Source organism: Sceloporus occidentalis, unplaced genomic scaffold (genome assembly GCF_023333645.1).
Source record: "Sceloporus occidentalis isolate IW3139 unplaced genomic scaffold, rSceOcc1.0.p SCAF_10, whole genome shotgun sequence".
NCBI lineage: Eukaryota > Metazoa > Chordata > Lepidosauria > Squamata > Phrynosomatidae > Sceloporus > Sceloporus occidentalis.
The window spans coordinates 34,498,942-34,520,615 of NW_028316990.1; the positions used below are offsets into that span (position 1 = coordinate 34,498,942).

The window sequence follows — 21,674 nt, forward strand, 5'->3', positions numbered from 1 at the left end:
TTATGTAAGAGAGAAAAAGAGCAAGGACATTTATTGATCAGTTTTTGGCTGGGAGAAAATGTCCTGTGCTGTTGCATTACATTGATGCTAAAGTGCTTTCAGAGAGGAATAGAAGAAAAAAACAATGGGGGGTATGTGATGGAGAGATGAAAAGCCATAATTCCTGGTGAAGCAAGGATGGAGCCATTAAATGGCTTTGATTATGTGGATTTGTTTTGCCCTAAATTACCTGACTTAGGGCCCATACAGACAGGCCAAAATAAAGCTGCTTCAGGTCACTTTGGAGGTATGCTGTTTAAATGATGCATGCATCCTAAGAGTCCGGAAGCTGCGCCAAAGCCACACTCCAGTCCTTGGGACTGGATCATGGCTTTGGCGCAGCTTCTGGACTCTTCGGACACATGCATCATTTAAACAGCATACCTCCAAAGTGACCTGAAGCAGCTTTATTTTGGCCTGTCTGTATGGGGCTTATGACTCTGGAGGTGGTTTGATTCTCTACTCGGCTATGGGAATGCACTAGGTGTCCCAGGCAAGTTACATACTCTCAACCTCAAAAAATCCCACATTAGGGCCTTAGGGTCTTTTAATAAATTCTATTTTTTCCCTAACTTTATAAGGGTTTAAATGCATTTAAAAACAACATTTATATCTATACTTTTATTGAGGTTTTTGCACAGTTTTTAATCCATATTGTTTTTAAATAGGTTGCTAGTAGGTGCCTTGAGTCTCATTAGTGGAGAAAATAGGATATAAATGACAGTGAAGAAGATGATGATGCGTAAACAAGGACTCCCAAAGATTTGTTGGCAATGGGCTCAACCATTTCCCCACCTGCGCATAGTGCACTGCTGCAGCCGAGTGTAACTGTTAGAGCCTTAACCCTCCCTGAAAACTCATATTGTCCTCTCTCCAAAGGGCAGGAATAATTGGACAGTTCAAAACATTGCCAAAAAAGGACCACACGGCAAATCGGCAGCCGCCGGTACAGATTTTGTTTGGCAGGAGAAAGCATATGAGGCTGAGGTGTGTAGGGAGAAGTGGAACAAAGGAAGAGTAAAGGTTGGGAGGGGAAAGAAAAGAAAAACTGGGGAAGAGTATCTGAGCCAAATAGGCAGAGAAGAGATGCAGCAGAAGCCGACTTGTGACTAAGACATGTTTGGTAGCTGCTGTTCTTGAGCAGAGCAGTAGGAGGGAGTGCAGTGTTGTGCAAGAGCTTCTCACACTGGTTGCCTGTGTTATATTCTCCCTTGACAGAGGCGCTCCTGAACTGCACTCAACTGCAGCAGCATCACTTCTCTCTGGATCAAATAGCCGAAGCCAGCAATAGCACACACAGGAGGAGGAGAGAGATAGACACCAAGAAAGTGACCACAACTCCAACTGGAAGGACCCGGCTGGCACCTTCCTACGGGCACAAGCCGGCCGAGATTTCCCAGCCAGGATTAAAGTGGAATCCAAAGCGAGAAGACTTTTATTTTTCCTTATGGTACCTTTGGAGTGGAAGTAGGTAAGAAGGAGGATGGGTCCTCAGACATCTTCCCAACCCCATTTGAGTCCTACGGGGTAAAAGAGAAGAGTTGGACATTCATTCCCTTCCCATCTGGATATGCTCGGGCATTCGGTTTCCTTTCCAGTATAGAAACCATATTTATTTATATACATCTTAAATATTTTTTTTTTCTCCTCCAAGGAAGGAATAAGACAAGGCTGGGATATTTTTTTCTCCTTTTTCTTCCTGCTTGTTTCTAATTTTTTGTTTAACATTGTCACTGTTGTCATGATGGAGCAGTGGATTGTCCACCCAAGGGGCAACTCAACCCAAGTCTTACAAGAAGTGAAAGAAAGGACCACCGTTTGCTTGGGAGTTACAAGGAAAACCAAGGATTTGGTGGGATCGAAGCAGTGAGAGGAGGTAAGTGATGCAAAAAGCTGTATGTTGCTGGAAAGGGATGCCGGTGATATTAGGATGGCACTGTCATAGCTGCTGTGGCCCTTATAGAAAGATGTGCCAAATCGAACTAAGGAAGAAGGTAAAAAGAGCCATCTCATACTTACAGTGATTCAGGGATGCCACATCCTGCAGCCATTAAGTCAAAGGCTTTTTACTGGGGGTAAAAAGAAAAGGCTGGATTGCAGGCGTTGGAGCAAATCTCAAAGGTGTTCTGCTGCGGAGTCCCACATTTACTTAATTTTTAAAATAATTAAAAGGCTGGAAACACACCCACCCAGCCAGTCCCTTGATCTGTTTCGTAAACTGTCAAAACAAGATCCTGTGCTCAGGACTGCGACAGATGACAGTGAAACTTATCTGTGTCTGGAGGATTTGCTAAGAACTTGAGAAGCAAAAAATGCTTTGCTGGATACGGAGGTTAGGAATGTTGGATGACTGCACTTGGAGCTGATCTAGTCTAACCCTTTGCTCAGTGTGAGGATCTGGGGGTAAAAGCGCATCCCCAAAAGAGGGTTGTCTAGTCCCGGCTTAGAGGCCTCCTGCGAAAGAGTCCCAACCCCTCCTATGGCAGTCTGCTCCACAATTCTTCTCCTTAGCAAACATTTACTAAGGTTCCTGTACCGTCTGTTTCATAGATCTCCTCCTCGGCAAACTTTCATTAGAGATCCTGTGGCCAGCTGTTCCACAGATTTCCTCCTTAGCAAACTTTTACTAAAGATCCTGTAGCCATCTGTTCCACAGATTGCCTCTTTAGCAAAATTCTGCTAAAGATCCTGTGGCAGTCTGTTCTACAGTTCTTCTCCTTAGCAAACTTTTATGAAAGATCCTGTGGCAGTCTGCTCCACACTTTTCCTAGCAAAGTTTTGCCAAAGTGACTGGTTGTGGTTTACCTTGCTGGACTCCCTGCTAGATCTAAACACGTTTTTTTCCATAGGAAGCAAACTCCATCAATCACAGTGATCACTTACTTCTGGATAAACACACAAAAGATGGTGGGGTAAACTATTGCTAGTAACCCATTTATCAAAGCAACGGTGATAATGATAAGAAAGAAATGACTGCCTTGGTACCTTTGCCTGCCCCTGTCTTGCTAAGTCCTTATGTTACTGAAAATGCTGGAAATTTGTTACTTGAAGGAAGATTTCATGGAGGGGGGCAGAGTTCTTATGGGGAGGCAATACCCTCATTTTGCCCCCTTCTTGTATCTGTAACCCATCTGCACCAAGTTTAGTGTTCTGACAAAATTTGTGAAGGACAGTTTCAGAATTAGGAAGAAACTAAACCAGACAATCCTAGTGAGGGAAAAAGTGAAAACTCAGAGCAAAATGGACATAGGAAAGTCTTTTACTTAGATATGAAAGTTCATCAGATCTGATAATGAATTTCCCAGATTCTATTATCCATATTTTGATTGATTATTATTACTGTTATGATTAAATATAGACACCAAAAATAACTGTTCAAAAAATGAAGCCCAAAAACACTGTGCAGGTTCATAATCTAAAATAAGATTCTGATGCCAGCATAATTTATAACCTTCATGTTAGGACTAATTTCTTAAAAGTTAGGGTGGTTTTCCCCCCTAATTCCGATATACTCATTTTTTAGTCATCTTATAATGTCACTGATTGTGACCTTGTCATGTTTATATTGGTTTTGAGACATTTCCAGAGCTTTTGGGCACCTCTGGCACATTCACAAGAGCATTAAGGCTGGGATCCTAAGCATACTTGCTGTGAAAGAAGTAAGCCCTGTTGAAAATGTTCTTTTGAGTAAACCTATGCAGCGGTTATGCTGTTCCACTTTATTCACAGTCCACCCACTTGCTTAACTTATTCAAACGACTTTGCGCATGTGAAGAGAGTTGCAGAAAGGCAAAAGGTGGTGGAAGGACAGAAGGATCAGTTTTAAGAATTTGGAATATTAAGAAAAAGAAATATAATCACAATCTGAAGACGTGAAAAATTGAGCAGTAGTAGGATAATGAAGCCTAAAGACCCAGAAGACACCAAATCCCATCTGATCTTGCAATCTAAGCAGAGTCATCCCTAGTTAGTACTTGGATGAGGGACCATCAAGGAATACAGGTGTCTAGATTTCAGAGGAAGGAACTGGCAAGTATTCCTTGCCTAAGAAAACCGTATGAAATCCCACTGTGGTCACCATAAGTTGACAGGCAACTTGAAGGCACACTTGTGTGTGCGTGTGCATGCGCGCACACACACACACACACACACACACACACAAAGTAGGATGATGCTCTGGGATCTAGAGCATCATCCTACCACTGATCCATTATAGGCGATTACACCGTGTCATTATATTCATTTCAAGTGTCATTTCAAGCTCTGGTTCTGATCCATTTAACCAGAGGTAAAACACACGTAGTAAAAACACACACCCTTAAAGCACGTTTTGAGGCAAACCCATCTGCTTTAAATCATTAAGAGAGCTTGCAAAAATTACCATTTGGATTACAACTCTCAGAATCCCCAGACAGCATGGACAATGGCTAGGAAAAGTTATTTGGGTCTATAACTCCTGAGTCCACCAGTTAGCATGGCCCCTGGACAGGTTGGTTAGGGGATTCTAGGAAGTGCAATACAAAAAACACACTTGAACCCAGCACAGCAGCTAGTTTTGCAGGAAATCATATTTGGCTAGACAGAAGAGGCTGGTAACCAAATTTTGACCCCATCAGGATCTGCCATGGGATGCCATTGCTACAGCATCCACTTGTCCATTCTCCACTTTTGCTTCTGGGGCACATAAATGAGGGGCAGTTTGACTCAGGTGCCGACAGCTGCTGACCCCTACTCTGTCAAAAAGCATCAGAGACCTTAATGACAGAACTAATGGTAAGTATATGCTGGATCTTAGTGGTTAGTCCTACTAGAGTCATCCAGAATCAATGGTTGAATGGTGGACCAACATAAATCCCAGTGATTCAATGAACCTACTCCAGTTTGAACTAATGACAGGATTCAGGCATAGAAGTTCATCCAGTGCACAAGTCTTTCATCCACAATAAAAGAAATCAGCCTTGTCAATGGTCCTATTAAGTCCCTATACAGTGGCCCTTGATATCTGCTTAGGTTTGGTTTCAGGGTCCCCTGTGGATACCAAAATTTGTGGATGCTCAAGTCCCATTATATACAGTGGGATAGTAAAATGGCAAAATCAGGGTTTACTTTGTTAGATTTTTTAAAAATATGCAGAATCTGTGGATATGAAGGGCTGACTGTGCTGTGTTTGAAACCATAAATAGACCTTAAAACCTACCTGCCTTCATATATATCTCAAGAGCCTGGGTGTATTTGTGTGTTTAATACCTTCCAACATTTCACGGAAGAAAATAGGGACACATGTGGCCAAGGTAGCATGGGAGTGTGGTCAAGTTGGCAAAAGTTACTAATGGGGAACAACACACAAACTGGGAGATGCAACAGCAGTTTGCTTTTGCCCGAGACAACAGGAAAGAGCACGATTCCATTCCTTCCTTTCCTCCCACTGAGTTTATTGAGTGCAAATTACTTGGATTCAGTTTGCAGCAATTGAAGTAAGCTGAGAACAAAGGGAGGAAAGTAGGAGGAAGAAAGAGAAATTGAGACATTTGGGAAACAGTTGAAAAAGTGGGACAACAGAGGATGAATCGGAACTGGCCCAACCAGATTGAGACAGTAGGAGGGTATGATGGTTGTGGATGCTTGTAACTACTCCAAGGCCTAAAACCAATTTTAGTCCTGGCCAGAGTAGACTCATTGAATTTATGTGTTGGGCCTAACCAACAAAAGGCCAGCCTAAAAGGTTTTCCCTCCTTGCTTACCCAGTCCCTAGTCATTCTGAAGGTGAGACAAGCTCACAGTGTATATCTATCCTCTATTGAGCTGCCCTGTAAAGCTCAGCACTTATACATCCCCACAAAAGCAAAACCGCACACTGAAAAAGACATTGCACTACAGGAATAGTAACAGCCCTGTGCAAGAACTGCAAATGCAAATTGCTTCCCCCAACCCTCCTCCGAGAGTCGTATATTTGGAAGGAAAAGTGCCACCTTTAATATCTCACTCCCTTGCATTGTGAGGTGGGCCAGAATAGTTGGTTATCTTTAGAAGTAAGAATCTGAAGACGGAGACAACATACAAGATGGAGTAACACCTAGAGCGTGAACTTGGGGGGCTATTAAGCACAGCAAAAGGGTGTGATTGCAGGGAAAGTTGTAAGGTTGTTGAGTGTGTTTTAAAACTCATCCTTATTCCGGTATCTGGCCACCTGCTTTGTAAACGGCGTGAGCTGAGAATCTATTTTTGCTCTGGATTCTTAGAAAGAAATCTGATGGCCTTGCTTTGCAATCTGCATTGAGCAGTAAATAATGCAATAAGAGCTTGAACTGGGAAAGAATGGGATTCTATTCTAGTGAGTCCTAATGATCAAGTGAATTGTGTGGAATGCATCCAAATGCATCTGAGGAAGTTGACAGAAGCCTAGGAAAGTTCATGCTGCCAACTTCTTTCTTTCAGTTAGTCTCAAAGGTGCAACAAGATTTCTCTATAGACTGATTCCACAGAGTAGCATGGCTATATCTGTGAATTGTACCTGGGTGGAAGCACCAATGAATTAATATGCTACATTAAACATGCATCAGTATTCTCTGTTTAGGTGCAGAATGGCACTATTTATTCTTTTTTGCCATTCACACGTGATTTACAAGAGGAATTTTTAATCCATGTTTCATTTTAAGGTAACAGTATGGTGAGCATAGAGATGTGGAAGAGCCCCTGAATGGCATGTCTGAGCTGCAGTATAAAACCTAAAACCCACATTAAAACAAAAACAGATCAAAGGCAGAACAGGTGAAGCTGAAAGCCATTTCTTAGTTCTTTCTCCCTCTTTTCATTTTGTAAACCTGCCTCTCTAGCTTTTCATATTGTCCAGGAAAAGGGGTGATCCCTGCCTTAAAGTAAAATGATGCACACATAACACGCACCTAACTCATGCAAGAGCACAAAGCATTAAACATATGCCCAAGTGACTCATTTCCCATACCTTAGGAATCGTTCTTGCTGAGATCAGCAAATGTAAGAGAGCTCCTTGTGTATGGTTTGATGGTGATAAAATTAAACACACACACACACACACACATCATATTCCCATGTATTTTATATTTATAATTATTGTTTCTCATTCAGTTGGGATTTGACTTGTGGACCTAGGAATCAGAAGCTGTTGCCACACTGTGGAATTCATGCAGTTTGACACTGCTTTAACTGCCATGGCTCCATCCTACAGAATCTGGGAATTGTTGTGGCACTAGACCTCTCTGACAGAGAAGGCTAAAAGAAAAGAAAACTTCAAATCCTAGAATTCCATGGCAGTTGAAGTGGTTTCAAACTGCATTAATTCTGCAATGTAGATGCAGCCATAGGCTCCCATGAGCTTCAGTCATCAACAGGTCATGTCTTGCAGACTCAGGGTACTAGTGGCTTCCTCGGTTGAATCAACCCAACTGTAACTTGTGCCTTCAAACCCTGGACAAGAGACATCCCAGTTGTCTTGAAGTTGCCTGTGACACCTGGACAGACAATAGGCAAAGTTACTTTTTAGACTACAACTCCTAGAATCCCTGACTCAGTATGGCCAGGTTACCCATAGGTCCCCTCATCGCAGACTCTCCTACTGTATTGGGATGCCTTGTATACTTATTTAAATCAGAAATAATTCTTGCCGAATTTGCATGTATACATATAATTGTATTTATTTACTTACTTTATTTATGTGCCGCCTTTCTCCCAGGTCGGGACCCAAGCTGGCTTCCGAAATGACACATACAATGCATTTACAAACAGTTTAAGGCTAGTTTTAAAACACCGCAGGAAAACTCTATAAAACTGATTAAAAAGTCGTACAAAAGTTAAAAACAGATAAAAACTATAAACTATAAAAGAATGTGGATGTATATTCTCTTGCATCCTCCTTAACATTTCTTACTTTGAGAAGATGCTTTTTCTCTTTTGCAATGGGGTGCGTTCCCTATATTTTCTGACGGCACCAAAATCTTAGCTTGCAGATCTGGAGAAACTCACACACGCAACACACAAACACGCACACAACGGATTAACCCACCCACCCTGCCATCATTTACTTGGAAAAAAAGATGTAGCTGTTGCCCAGGATGAAACCTGCTTGCAATGAGTCAACATCCGTCGGTCGGTCGAGAAGCCCATTGCCCTTAACATGCTCTGAATCATTTGCTTGAGATGAGCTCTGCCCATGTTATGAAGGCGCTCAGCATGATATTTTAATCTCACTGCAGAGGTAGGTTAACCTGGGAGTGACCTGCCAAAGAGGTCACTATTTATGCTTTGGGGCAAGCAAGGATTTAAACTCTGATTTCCTGCAAATCCAAAGGTGGAACAACTATTCTGTCTGGGAGATTGGAAAATAGACACAGCAGCTAGACTGCCTGCAATGAAAGTGTAGTACAGTATATATACACTGCAATATTTTGTTGCCAGCTCTGCTTCTCGCCTCCAAGCTGGTTTCAGCTTTTGGAAGGAGTCTCAGGAGGTGTGAGAGCTTTTTCTAGGGATGGGAAACTTGCAATGCCACAAGTAAAATAGAGAAAAGGCCAACCCATGATATTGTGATGCCTAAGACAAAATGACAAGATGGCACAGAGGACATCCCCAAGTGAATGGCCAAGAGATTTAGGAGGATTGGTTGGGAAGCTGGCAATGTTGTTCTTCTGCATCTGCTGCCGGAGGTGGTTGCCTCACCCTGCTTAACAGTACAACTTCTCATGGAGGAAAGCATATAGATGAGAATACAGAAAAGGATCGGGAAGGTTCAGGTGAGCTTTTGCAGTTCCTTGAAAATTTAGAGTGCAGGAACTCGAAGTGAATTACCAGGGAGCCAACTTTAGATTCTCCTGGAATGACCTCCTGGCTAGGACCCAACCGAAGACTAGTTTATAACTGTATTTGAAAGAGAGACAGACAGCAACATCCTGGTTGAGGGCACAAACCATGCACCAACGTCATATGCATCACTAGCAAGAAGAGGGCTTAAAAAAGGACCCAGATTTCTACCATATATGCTGACTTGTATACCTTGTTGCTGCTGTGTGCCTCCAGGTCTTTTTTGACTTATTGCAACCCTAAGGCAAACCTAGCATAGGGTTTTAATGGCAAAAATTTTCAGAGGAGGTTTGCCATTGCCATCCTGTGAGGCTGAGAGCATGTGGCTTGCCCAGTGGGTTTCATTACCGAACGGGGAATCGAACCCTGATCTCCAGAGTTGTAGGCCAACACTCAAACCACTACCCCATGCCGGCTCTCAGAGGAGGTACACCATTGACTTCCACTGAGGCTGAGAGAGTGTGACAGTCAGTGGGTTTCCATGGTCTCTGGGAATCCTAGTCCAACCCTTAGACTCCTAAACCACCCTTGTTCTGATCAAATAAAGGCTGGCTTGGAATTGTACAGCTTGGGGTGACCTAAGGCAAGTCACACTCTCTCAGCCTCAGAGGATGGCAACAGGAAACCCTCTTTGAAGAAACTACCCAAGAAAACCTCATGATAGAGTCATCTTGGGGTCACCATAAATCAGAAACAACTTGAAGACACACGCCAACAACAACAGAAGTCACCATACAATGGTGTCTTGAGAAAAGGGGCATGTCCATCTCCAGAAATCCAACTGAATCATGAAGGGACCACAAGGAGCATCTAGTCCAATCTAGTCCAAAGGAAAATACATCTAAGGCACTCACAAAAGATGATCATCCAACCTTTCCAAAGAAGGAAAGTCTACTACTTTCCAAGACAGTTCATTCCACTCTCTTATAGCATTTATACTTGAGATGTATTTCTTCCAGTGTTTAGGTGGAATCTGTTTTCTTACCATTTGAAACAACTGGTACATAGCCTAGTCTCTGGGGCAGCAGAAAACAAGCTTGCTCCATATTCAGCGGGAAATCCTTTCAGTTATTTAGAGATGGCAATATGAAAGCATATGAAAGCTAAAGGAAATTATGAAAACTAATTAGACTATTCTTTGCAAGGGGATAGCCGTTTTTAAAAGTATATACTGCACTGTATAAGAGGATTTTGGAATTTAGGTAAACGGAAATATCCTTTCACTATATCAATAGATCTTGTGAAAGGTAGACATTGAGATAACTGTAAGGCACTACTTGGCATAGAAGAAATAAAACTTTTAAAGAAAAGGTTCTGACTATGCACTCAAAATATGAGCTAGAAGGCCATAACATGAGAAAGATAACCTTCCAGCTCATATATTGAGTGCGCAGACAGAACCTTTTTTCAAAAAATAAGTCTAATTTCCTCCATGCCAAGTGTTGCTTGAAGAAATGCCAGCTACCAAGGGGCCGGAGCATATGGCGCTTTCTCTGAGGCCGTCTCCACCCATCATCACATACACCGGCCTTGAGAAAAAGGAGGCAGTAACTCAAGACCTCTGGGCAGGACACGGTGCCCTTTCAAAAGAATGCCGCTCCAAGGTTTTGCAAGCTTCAGGGCTGCTCAATAGACCCCCAGGCAAAGATAGGTTTGTGGGAATTTCTCCTGCCCTTCAGACTTTGCCATATTCCCCCAAATGCTTCCTGCTAGACAGGGAAAAGGAGGTTGCATTTAACGGTGACATTAAGTGTGCTGCAGTGTGTGGGCCCCACAGTCTGGCTTCCCCTCCCCTTCACCAGCCAAGCTGGCATCTGCTACTTGATCCATCCCAAAGCAGGGTGATAAGTTAGAGTGAATAACAGACCCTGTATGGGAAAGTCAAGAAGGAGGACAAGGACACCATACCCTCCAACCATGGAAACCATGCATGGCCGAGCCACATCAAAATAGCAAACGTTACTAGTGAGGAAAAGCAGACAAACTGAGGAGAAGTTGCAGGAGTTTACTTTTGCCTGAGCCTCCTGGGAAGGCGAAGATCTCCCCACTTCTTCTCTTCTCCTCCCTCCTGAGTTGTTGGGTGCCTTCAAGTCATTTCTGACTTATGGCAACCTGTCATTTTGTCAAGATGCTGCTGGTGTTGTTCTGAGTTGAGATGGTATGTATTATTATTATTATTATTAACCTTTATTTATAAAGCGCTGTAAATTTACACATGGAGGGATATCTCTGCAGCAGGCCACTTCTTCTGGCCACGTGGCACCAGGAGACAAAGCATTTCAAAATCAGGAGATAAAATTTAAATTCCATTGGCAAAACAAGATAATTCCACTGAGATCCAGGACATCTCCATCCACAGTTTAAACTGAGACACTGGAAGATGATAGAAGAAGGGGGAAGGAAATGGAGAGCAAAGTATTGCTAGGAAGACTCTTTTTCATCTGCATACCTTTAGGTTTAGTTACATTAAGGCAAGGGATTTAGGAAGCTATGTCAAAGAATTCACAGAGGCTGCATCTGCACTGCAGAAATAATGCTGGCTGACACCGTTTTAACACTCATGGCTCAATGTTATGGATTTCTGGGATTTTTGTAGTTTTGTGAGCTATTTAGTCTTCTCTGTCAGAGAGCTCCGGTGCCACAACAAACTATGTACATATACATGCCTGATGAAGAAGCCCACGGAGCTTCGAAAACTTGCAACAAGTATACTGTGCATTTTGGTTGGCCAATAAAGGTATCACTTGTGGATTTTTGTGTATATACTATAGGTATATAGGTAAACTGCCTGTAAGTGCCCCTAACCAGAGTCTGGTGGCTTCCAGTTCAGTGGATCGGTGGATCCACTATAGGCTTTAGCTCAAGCATTAACAAAGTATTAAAGGTATTGAATCTTATGCCCTATCAAAGGTTCCAGCAACTTGGATAGCTACATCCAGCCCTTTTACAATGGAGTTTATCACACGGGAGGAATTTCTCTTAATTACGAATGAAAAGAAAATGGGGCCAGAACTCATTCACATGAATTCGCTAGTTCAGCGAATTTACATGAATTCGAATTGCATTCGAACTGACTTCCCATTACCCGAAAATAGCTTGCCATTGCCTGAAATTGCATGTGATCACCTCTCACGCAATAACGTGAAACCTCATGATTGCGTTCAGACTGATTTCCCATTGCCCAAAATTGCGTGTGGTAGTCTATCACGCAATTATGTTAAACCCCATGATTGTGTTCGGATTGCCATTGGATTATACTTCCAATTTCCCTTTTCTGATAACGTGCCAAGTGAATTTCAATTTTCAGTTCCTCCTGTTCATGGCTGCCTGTGCTCCAGCCTTTCACTCAAGATCTAGCTTTCTATGCGGCAGGGATTTTTGCACAGAGCCATGCTTTATTATGCCAATGCCTTTCTAAAGTCAGAGAAGGTACATCTCTGACTCAGGCTGAGCATCTCCTGGGGCTTTTGACTCTTAGCAGCTTTCTTGTTTCACTGGGATCTGTTCCACCAGTCTTTCATTCTACTGACACCGCTTGCTGTGTGACAAGCTGTTGTGTCACGACTGTTGTCTTTATTGTTGTTGATCAATTATACAGTGCAGGCCTTCGATGTATCATCCCAGGTGACGAATTTTAATACGGACAAAGGGAAGATTGTGTATGTTGGAGCCCTAAGCAGTTAAGTACAGATGTAAATCCTAGTACATTTCACTCTAGTCAACAAGAATGATTCATTTCACCATTTTTATCCCTGCTGTGAGAAAATCCATGAAAACTGTGCCATTTGTTAAGGACTATTTGCAATTTGCAATCTACAGGCGTACGTTAACAAAGTAGATGTGTCCCTGGGTGTTCTTTAATGGAAAATATAGTACCGGAGTCAAAAGTAACAAAAAGAATAAGGATAGGTTCCTATAGCACAAAAAGAAGAAGCGCGGTTCAACATTCTTCAGCACACTTTTTATCCAACCAATGTGAACATGTGAAATGAAACAACCAGGTCAGGGAAGCCTTGCATAAGTGAATAAAAATCTTTTAAACCTTCCATTGATCACTTGGTGGCTTCTTCCAATATGCATCCAGAGTTGACTTTTTCTTTCTTTCACCAGCCTCTGCTTTCCTTATAATTTCCATTTTCCATTTCCATGGCCAAATCTATGCATTTTTTCAACACGCTGGAGTTGCAGGTGAAGTAGGCTTATCTGCTTTTGCGCTTTCTCTCTGTTCTGATGTTCATGCATGCTCAGTAAGTGGGGGAAAGCCAAGACTTTGCCTAATTCTTGCTGTCGTTGCTTGTTGTTGTGTGCCTTCAAAGCCGCTTCCAACTTGTGGCAACCCTATCATGGGGTCTTCTTGGCCTGTTTCTTCAGAGGAGGGTTTGCACTTGCCTTTTTAGGCAGTCTCATCCCTTGTCTTTAAAATTTTAGCAGAGGCTAAGGCTGAGTTTATCCCCTTCACTTCTAAAATGCTAGCTTTCCATGCCTAGGGAGCTCTGTGTGCATAGGATAATGTGCATAAGATTCACCTGATCTATAGGATGAAGTGGTAGAGGCCAGGCAGGACCGTACCATGGGCTCTCCCTTGCAAGATTGAATTGACACATAGGATTTTATCATATGGGCAAAAGAGATGGGATAATAGCGCTAAGCTCCTGTCAAAATCTCACACTAATGGGATACTTTTCATACAACGTTGGACCATGTCACCATTATTGAGCCATTATCCTGTGAATAAAGCCACAAAACCACGCTGCTTTTTATTAATGGGAAAATCTTGTGGATAAAAAGTGGCACACTTTTGCTGCTTTATTCATGGGATCATAACCAATGATGTCGATGTCAATGTGAAAAGCATCGCATTATTGCGAGATTTTGATGGGAGCATAGCACTATTAAATCATCTTTTTTGCCTGCGTGATAAAGTCACGAGACAGTGGAGAGAACAAGATGAAGATGTGCTGAAGCCTGTCCATTTGTTAATGTGACAGGAAGGAAGAGCTCTTGGAGAACAAGGAAAAGCTTCATGCACACACATAAGCGCACAGAGAGGCATCGGAGCTATTTCCAGCTCCATGAACTGTGGGCCAAACTGTCGCCAACAGATTGAGCTGGGATCCTGCCTTCGCCTTCTCAGCGCACACCTCACATGTGAAAAGTCTCTGGTTCAATCCTTGGTATCTTCAGTTAAAACAAGGTGGTCATGGAGGATGGGAAAGACCTTTTACCCCCTGAGAATCAAGTAGTTCAGCATCAGCCCAAAGAGGATTCATAAACCAATGACCAGTTACCACTACTTCTCAACAATTCTTATGAATGCATGCGCGTTCAAGTCACATGTAGTCTTGTAGCCCCATAAATTTCATAGGTTTTATTCAGCCAGCATTTCCTGTAGTTTGCTGTCCAAGGTCCTGTTGACACCTCTTTCCATTGCTATAGCGTTCCTTGACCTCATGTGATACAGAATCACACCTAATGCTTTTGTTACCAAGCAATGGGTCTTAGTCTTTGGCTCTCCAGATTTTTTTGACCAGTCTTTTTAAAACTATCTGATGTGGTGGACCAGCGTATTTTCCTCCCAGTGTGCCAGCGGCCAGTACTATATTTGTACCCATTGGCTACAATTATTCTTTCCAGAAAACTCTTCAGGGATTGGCACCTGATGGCTTGTGGGCCAACACCAGTCCATGGATCAGCACTTTGGAATAGCACTGTTATGGACTGCAGCTCCCACAATCCCTGGTCATTAGCCAAGCTAGTTGATGCTTCTGGGAGTTGAAGTCCAAAACATCTCAAGGATATTAATAGAGTCTCTTATGTTCTTGGGCCTCCTGTCTGTCCAATCCATCAATCGTCATCTGAGATTCTGGCTATAGGCCTAGGATCTGGAGGCAACATACAAGACACCAATTATTCTGTCTCCAACAGCGGCCAGCCAGATCATTTTGTGGAATACACACAGAGGATGTGAAAGTGATCTGTCATTTTTAGTTTTTTGCAAACATAAACTGGGATCCTGTTGGAGTGTTACACTTCTTAATGCCCAGCTGCAAACTATTGCCAGTCCAAAGTATTGGACATTATACTGGCTTGCAGAAGGAGGCCTCTGAAACCATTTTATATAAGCATTCTCCCCAATTTTGCAATGCTTTGCAGCAAGCCTGAAATGACATGTGGGCACATCATCACCTCCCCTCCATCCAGGTCCATCTGTCTTGGTTTCCAGCACAGTCATACATCTCCCTGGCTGTGAATTTCCCTGAACTGCAAATCCCAGGATTCCATATTAAAGCAATAAAGGTGGACTCATAGCACTATAAAGCATAGCGTGAAAGAGTTCTAGATCTCTATCAGTCATAAGTAAGTAGCAAGTTACTTCATCTTCAAATGTCTTTTCTATCTATTCCTGGAGATTCTGGGGACAGAACCTGGGACTTCTGCGTTCAAAACACTTGTTCTAATGATTAAGGCAGAGTACTTCCTACTGTCACTAAGGAGGATTTTCCATCTTCCTGTATAGACTCCCTCTTCTGTTCATCTTTTGGGTGCTTGCCCAAATATCACTGAGAGCAGGGTGTCTTCTCTTCTTTTTATCAAAACAACTTTGCTTTTTTAAAAATGCATGTCTTTTCTGCCTCCTGTCTGCCACTTATAAATAGCATTTGAAAACTCTTGTAGCTTAAAGCAAAAAAGGAAAAAAAAGTCTTGCATAGGGTGTGTCAAAGCAGGGGGACATTTTAAGCCTGATTCTAGGATGTTGCAAACCAAATTCAAACTGTAAAAGTAGTTTTCACTCAGTTAACTCAGTGAGGGAGAGGAGAGGTGGCAGGCACATTCTTGGCTTCTCAATGGACTCAGGCAAAAGCAAACTGCTTCAGTCTCTAATAGCTTGTGTATTCTTCCTGATTAAGAACTTTTGCCATCTTGGCCACATGCTGAGGTTGCTTAGCCACACGTGTCCCAGTTTTGTTAGTACGAAACTAGTCCTCTTGCTAAAGGCAGTATTTGCTAGGGGAAAGTGGCATTTGGTATTGCTTTGATGCAAAGGAAAGGGATTGCTTGATGTCACAAAGAGAGGCTCCATGGGGTTTCTGCCAAACACTAATGGCACTCCCGCACCCAGTCACTTGGAAGAGGCATCACTGAGAATGGGCCAATGGTCCGGCATCTTCTCTGCAGGATACTAAGTGTCACCCTTTGTTCCGACGTTAGAGCGCATCACAGATGAAACCTGCTTGCTCCATTTAAAAAACAAACAGAACAGGCCAAAGCCTTTTCTCTTAGGAAGAAACAAAGCCAAAGGCCCCCAGGAATATTTTTCATTTTGAGAATGGAGAGGAAAGACGCAGGCAATTAAGGCGGCTACGTGTGGCTAGATGTCAGCTTCCCATTTCTTATATGTTATAACACTGCAACATGTCATAACCCTGCAACCCACCATAGCATACCCTCCAACAGCCATGGTTTGTCAGGGACAGTCACAGTTAAAATTCTCTGCTGTCCTATGTGCTCAGCAGCTTTTAAAACATCCCAGTTTCTCACTCCTCCTCCTTTCTCCCTTTGCCCTCATCTTACTTCAGCTACTGTGAACTGAATTCAAAGTGCAAAAGGAGCAATGGGATAGAGAGGGAGCAAAACCATTTGCTTTCCAGAAGGCTCAGGCTAAAGCAAACTGCTGCAGCCATTCCTGCCTTGTCTGTTCTATCTCAATAGTAACTTTTTCAGTCTTATCTTTACTCTGAGGTTGCTTGGCCACAAGTGTCCTAGTGAAATGTTGGAAGGTGTGTGAAGGTAGGTGTGTGAGGCTAGAGGTCAGCTCTCAAGTTCAAGGATGTATGATGCACCCAAAAAAACCAAGTAAGAAATACTTTGGTTCTGTGCCAGGACTTTAGTTAATCAAACCCCAAATGGAAGTCCCACTACGGCTGCATCTGCACTGGAGAAATAATGCAGTTTAACACCATTTTAACTGCCATGGCTGATTGCTATGGAATCCTGAGATTTGTCATTTGTTGTGGCACCAGAACTCTCTGACAGAGAAATGACAAATCTCAGCACTCCATAGGATGGAGCCATAGTAGCCAAACTGCATTATTTCTGCTGTGCAGATGCAGCTGCCATCCCAGTTTAAAGTGAGCCTCCCTTCAGCCAAGGTACACAGCTGTACCTTTTGTAGCCAAACATTTTTCATGTCACCGAAAGGAGAGATGATGGTGGGAGGGAGAGAATACCCCGAGTTCTGCTGCCCGTATGGCTGTGCGTGTAAGCTGTCCCCAAACCTCCATGCAAGGTCGCTCAGCTCCAGGGCCTGCAAGAGCCTCCCTCACATCAGCACTGCAGGGAGCCTTGCTTTCTGCTTTAACCTTTCTGCTAATGAGGTAACAAGATGCTCGGGATATTTGTGGCTAAGAGCTCAGAGGAGCTGGAGTTGAAAGGTTGACGTGGTCCCGGCAGAAGGGAGCCATCAGGCGGCAGAAGGGACCTCCCGTCTCCAAAGCAACGGATGGCATCCTCTCAGCCGCCAAAGCCCAGGCAGGGCCAGGTCTAGCTGCTCCGGGCTTTGTTCCCAAATAACAGCAAAGGGTCTGCAGTGAAGAAAGAGCCAGAAGAGGAAGGAAGATAACAATGAAGGGGACCTAAAGTGGATGAAGCAAAGGAAAATAATGCCAAAGAACTTACAAAATTCCAGCAGACATAACTATGTGTGCTCATACCAAAGACTGGATGGATGAGAGACTAGAAGGGGGTCAGTGCTTCCAGAGCAGATTAAACTCTTGCCTTTCACCATATGTATATATGTGTTAAAATACAGTACTTACATTGACCCATGAATAAGTCGACCAAGTTTTTTGAGGTCAATTTTGTAACCTAAATTTCTAGACTTATACATGAGTATATACAGTAGTTCTTGAGTTCTTTCCATAGCAAGAATGAGGACACTTGCAAACTGAACAGCAGATTAAGCTGATGCACAAGTTCATTGTCTGGTGAGCGATGTATTGCTTTTCTGTTAAAATTACAGTGATTGTTTCTATAGTTGCATGGATACATGATAAATTAAGATATGTAACAACTAGTATCCATACTGTGCAATTCCAGCAATTGGATAGCATTTTAACTGCCATGGCTCCATCCTACAAAATCCTGGGATCTGTTGATGGAGTGTGCAGATTGTCCTACTGCGCTCCCCTGAATTAAACCACTAGAGCTCTCTGTCAGCGAATTCTAAGTACCTCACCAAACTACAAATACCAGGAGTCCATAGAATAGAGCCCATGGAAGCTAGAGTGGGATCAAAATACTATAACTGGATAGTGTGGATAGATCCTTGGTGTTATCTTTTGTCCTCCTTTTGGCAATGCATTCCCTCCCTTTCAGTAATATGTAGGCAGCCACACAATCTCTTCCCGCTTTATACCATGGTTCTGGGAAGTGAGAGCATGGCACTGTGGGCTATTTCACGAGACCGAGCTCAAGCAGGCTTATATCACAGATGAAATGCCCCTTAGCTGCAAGGTCCAGCCATAATTCACAATAAAAGTATTGTTATGAGCACTTGCAGCAAAAATCGTTGCCTGGAATGCCCTCATCTTGAGCATCATGAGTGATGACTCTTTCTTTCTCTCCTTGGCTACTTGAGTATGATCAGCTAATCTACCTCTCCTCTCAGGGTGCCTTTTAATGAAGTAAGAGGGATGGTTTTTCCCCTTCACACTTCCCTTTTGTAGCTATTAGCCACTGCTCAGCTAGAATCATTTGCATCTCTCAGTATTTAAAGTACATTTCTTTGGAGATGCTGTGCAGCCCTGGGAGCTCAGCCACGAAAGCCTCATGCTGGACAAAGTACAATAAAATCCAAAATCCACCCAACAGTGATACCTTTGTTGGACCAACCAAAATGCACAAAATACAGGATGCAAGCTTTCAAAGCTCCACTGGTTTCATCAGGCAAAGATATTAAAATTCATACAAGAGGGGAAACATTGATGATGTTAGTCATGGTGCATTTTGCCAAAATGTTGCTGGTGTTGTTCTGAGTTGAGATGATATGGAGAGATATCAATGCAGGAAGGTCACTTCTCCTTTTGGCCATATGGTACTAGGAGACAAAGCATTTTTAAAGTCGAGGAAATAAAATTTAAATCCCATTAGCAATACCAAAAAGGTACTTTTCCTCCTATGTGATTTTTAACACTTTTACTGGATGAAGAAGCCAACGGAGCTTTGATAGCTTGTGATATGTTGGTTGGCCAAATAAAGTTATCACTGTTTGGTGGATTTTGGATGTCATTGTACTTTGCTATATGGTCAGTGTGGCTACTCCTGGTTATGTTTCTTAAAAGTAGGAACTCTCTGATGTTTGGGCTTTCAAAAGCGTGGTTGAAATCTGTGTCAAGGATGGCCAACCTGTAACTGTAGCTTCTGGCCAGACTTGGAAAAGCCCTCTGAAAGCTATCAGTTGTTAAGCCACTGCAAGAAGGATCTGTCCCTCCCCTAGTAGCCAAATAGATGCAATGGATGAGGAAAGGGAGAGACTGACAGAAAGATGAACAGAGTGGTATCAAAAAGAGTGAGAGAAAAAAGGGTGGTAGAAAGAGAGAGAAAGGCATGAACTGATACAACAATGGAGCAGTGCTCTATGCTTTAAGCTTGAAATTTAAGTTGCTGCTGTGTGCCTTCAAGTCATTTCTGACTTATGGTGACCCTATAGTGATCCTATCACAGGGCTTTCTTGGCAGAATTTGTTCAGAGGCTGAGAGGGTGTGACTTACCCAGTAGGTTCCCATGGCCAAGTGGGGATTTGAACCTTCGTCTCCCAGTGTCCTAGTCTAACACCCAAAGCATCACACTGTCTCTTGAACTTTAAGAGCGCTATCCGAAGTTCAGTGCCTTGGATAGTTTTTTAAAATTCCAATTAAACATCAGAGCAGATTCTCCTCTAAGTTTACTTCAATTGCTACAAACTGAGTTCAAAGTGCAAAAGTAGTATACATTCAGTTGAACGCCAGGGACAGGGAGAAAAGGAGCAGCAAAGTCTTGTCCCTCCCAGTAAACTCAGGTAAAAGCAAACTGCTGCAGACTCTCCAGATTTGAATTCTTCATTAATAACCTTCGCCATCTTGACCACATATTAATGTGGCTTGGGCATGCTTTTCCAAATGTTCATTTGTGAAATGTCGGAGGGTATGCAGCAATGCATTGTACTTTGCACATCCAGTGAAGCAATTTCCCTGGGCCAAGCTTTCTCTAAGTTCCCGTGGTGAGAATGGGCTTCTTGCCAGTTGTGCGGACTGCAAATTACATTTGCAATCGAGCAGAGAGTAATTTTAAATTGGAAGCGGCAGGTCTGAAGCTACCTGCTGACAGCAGCCATCTTAATAAAAGGCAGCACATCTGATGCAATGCCAGATTTCTTTGTTACTTGTCCTTATTCACACAAACAAACTCTATCAGCCACTAGAAAGACCAAGAGGTTGCAACATTTCCGTTGGTATTCTTTCTCTCTCTAAACCAGCAATTTGTTGTGTTAACACTCTTTTCTAGATCCATTGCCTTTTGTGTAAGGCTTATCTCACCCATTTATTTCATTTTAAAAAATGTTTATATCCTGCCTTTCCACTACTATTCTCCCCCTTCCCACAATACATGTTGACAACAACTAAGTTGGAATATTCTGCATTGCATTGCAGTAAAAACAAGAGAGTGGAGATCGGGGTTCAAATCCTGCTCATGCATGGAAGCCCACTGGGTGACCCTGGGCAAGTGTCACGCTCTCAGTCTCAGAGGATAGCAATGGCAAACGCACTTGCCTTGGGCAAGTCACATTCTCTCTGAGGAAGACAAAGGTCAAATCCCCTCTGAACAAATCTTGCCAAGAAAACCCCATAATAGGGTCACCATACATCAGAAATGACTCAAAGGCACACAACAACAACTTTGGCTTGAGTGGTGCCCGATTCACACATAAGCAAACTATGCTATATTTTAGGGCCTCAGAATGTTTGTAAGGGGCCATGAAATGTCAACAGATTTGCTAAATTTCCAGTTTTATGTAACCGAATAGTTCACATTTTAATGCCTTTTCTAATACATATACCTGATATAACTTAGAGCATCAGCATGTCTTAGTCCATGTTTGTGTGATCGAGGAGGAGACCATGATCTTACTGTCACCTTCACCTCCCTGCGATTCAATGGGAACTGGGTCTGGCAGTGGGTCACTAACTAGAGTTCCAGATTGCAGTGAAGAAGAAAAGAAAACCGTTATTTCATCTGCTTTTCCGAGACACTGGTGACTTTTGACCCTTCCTCTGCTTGGGCTGTTTCCAGCTGATAATTATAAGAAATAAGAACTTGGATCTGGGCTCCCCCTTTCCTTATCCTTCTTACCTTTTGTGTTCTGTCTTTTGGATTGTACACCTGGGGAAAACAGGGAGAGGAATCAAGTCTTCTTACTAATCTTAGCAAAGCTGCTCTGGGAACCTATTTTGCTTTAGGTAAATGGCTTGAGATAAATATGGGGAAAGATTTTCAACAGTGGAATACATGAATTCGAAGGGGATGAATTTGTCTACTTTGGAGAGGTTGGATGTCTATCTCTCAGGGGTACCGAGCAGTGGATTCTGGCACTGAAAAGGGTTCAGACTGGATAGCCCTCAGGTATCCCTTCTAACTCTGATACTATGCTGCTGTGCAATAAATAATAAGATTTAATGCATGCTTTTGGGGTATGATGCTTCGGTTTGGTCACACTGCAAAATTCACAGCCCAAACTCTGGATTCCAAAGATTTCATTTGCGAAATTT

At 42.8% G+C, this 21,674-nt stretch overlaps 2 protein-coding genes across 7 annotated transcripts in view; one reads left to right on the plus strand and one right to left on the minus strand.

Moving 5' to 3' along the window:
• NATD1 (N-acetyltransferase domain containing 1) overlaps window positions 1–21,674 on the minus strand; it is a 159,354-nt gene that overhangs the window by 108,168 nt on the left and 29,512 nt on the right. The window lies entirely within an intron of this gene.
• Window positions 1,319–21,674, plus strand: part of LOC149306437 (ATP-sensitive inward rectifier potassium channel 12) — a 29,120-nt gene continuing 8,764 nt past the window's right edge. For 3 of the 4 annotated variants that reach the window (XR_016282468.1, XR_016282469.1, XM_089540116.1), the window contains exon 1: window positions 1,319–1,915. The gene's annotated coding sequence lies outside the window, so the exon portion shown is untranslated. Of the gene's footprint in view, window positions 1,916–10,955; window positions 11,030–21,674 lie in introns of those variants that run through there. The other variant, XM_089540117.1, reaches the window with a different exon arrangement.